The 1,626-nt window shown below is 28.3% G+C and overlaps 1 long non-coding RNA gene across 1 annotated transcript; it reads left to right on the forward strand.

The window, feature by feature from the left end:
• The first annotated feature begins 727 nt into the window (after positions 1-727).
• LOC112773139 (uncharacterized) lies at positions 728-1,376 on the forward strand. Its single transcript, XR_003187821.3, has 3 exons — positions 728-963; positions 1,063-1,156; positions 1,267-1,376. It is a non-coding gene; the product is annotated as an uncharacterized lncRNA (long non-coding RNA).
• The last annotated feature ends 250 nt before the right edge of the window (positions 1,377-1,626 follow it).

Here is a 1,626-nt window from a genome sequence, read left to right on the forward strand (position 1 = left end):
CTTGGGTCTCCATTCATCGTTGGTTATTGATACTGGCTAATTAAACTTCTTTGCTTTTCTTAATTCTTTTATATGGTCCCGCAATTGGTTAATGGACGCTACAATCAAATTATGCAGATCCAAATAGTTAGTATTTGTTTTTCCTCTTTAATTTCTTTCTAATTTTTCTTAATGATTATTTTTCTGACCACCTTAACCAATATATAGCAATAATTTTATTTTAATTTTTTATTCCTTAAAAAAAAATTTTCAACATAAAACTGTTAATAGTGTAATATGGTATTCAATTAATTATATAAATTATAATACATGTTGAAATAAAAAATCTATGTGAAAATATGTTAATTATACTCTTATTTATAATACATGTTAATAATTTTGAAGAATGCATGTTAGAAATATAAAATTACAATAAAAATAAGTTAAATTAGATATATTTATACATAAATATATAATAATTAATTTGGTGACTTTTAATTTTTGATGTGTGAATATCATTTTGAATAGTTTAATGAACACAAATGAATTAATACAGGACCTATGCACTACAATGGATACTACCATCTGTTTTATCAAAACAACCCTAAAGGTTCAGTGTGGGGTAACATTGTATGGGCTCACTCAGTCTCAAAAGATCTCATCAAATGGAAAGTGCTAAGAATTATATTATATGGCATGACATTTTAAAGTGCTAAGAATTATATTATATGGCATGACACACCAGGCAGATGTAGAAGTTACCTTCTCATTTTCAAGCTTGAACGAGGCTGAAGCATTTGATCCAAGTTGGGTCAACGCAGAGGATTTGTGTGGCAAAAAGGGTTCAAATATTCAAGGTGGGGTTGGACCGTTTGGTATTCTAACATTGGCTTCAAAAAATTTGGAGGAGTATACTCCTGTCTTCTTTAGAATTTTTAAAGCTTCGAACAAGCGTGTAGTGCTCTTATGCTCCGATGCAAGAAGGTTTGTATTTGACGAATAATTCAAATGGATTTTAGAATGTTACCTTCTTTTCGTGTCTTCTAAATGATTAACTTACTTCAATTTCTTGTTTTTCAATAGTTCTTCTTTGAAGAGTGAGTTGTACAAGCCATCATTTGCTGGATTTGTAGATGTGGATTTGTCTACTACTAAGAAGCTTTCTCTTAGGAGTTTGGTATGTACAAATGCAACATATTCTTATTATTGGTGTTAACATTTATGTGATATAAGAATTACTATATTAATATTGGCTAACATTCTATGCTATTTTCAATTAAATGACAGATTGATCATTCTGTAGTGGAGAGTTTTGAAGTAGGAGAGGAAAAACAAATATTTTATCTAGGGTTTATCTTGAGTTAGCTGTGGCAGATCAAGCTCACTTATTTGTGTTTAACAATAGAATCATACTAATCGTTGTAAAAAATCTTAGATCATAGAACATGAAATCTGCTGTTATAAATTGACATGCCAAAAGATTATTTAGTTTATCTTAAAGCTTGAAAAATGTACCTTTATCTATTTTTAATTGATTTTTTTGTTATCTTTTTATATTATTTTCATAAATTTTAGAAGATTAATATTTTTTTTCAACGATCTAATACACTAATTTACGCACAAATTACTGAGTAGTATGCACATAAT

The sequence above is a fragment of the Arachis hypogaea genome, chromosome 18, assembly GCF_003086295.3.
Source record: "Arachis hypogaea cultivar Tifrunner chromosome 18, arahy.Tifrunner.gnm2.J5K5, whole genome shotgun sequence".
Classification (NCBI taxonomy): domain Eukaryota; kingdom Viridiplantae; phylum Streptophyta; class Magnoliopsida; order Fabales; family Fabaceae; genus Arachis; species Arachis hypogaea.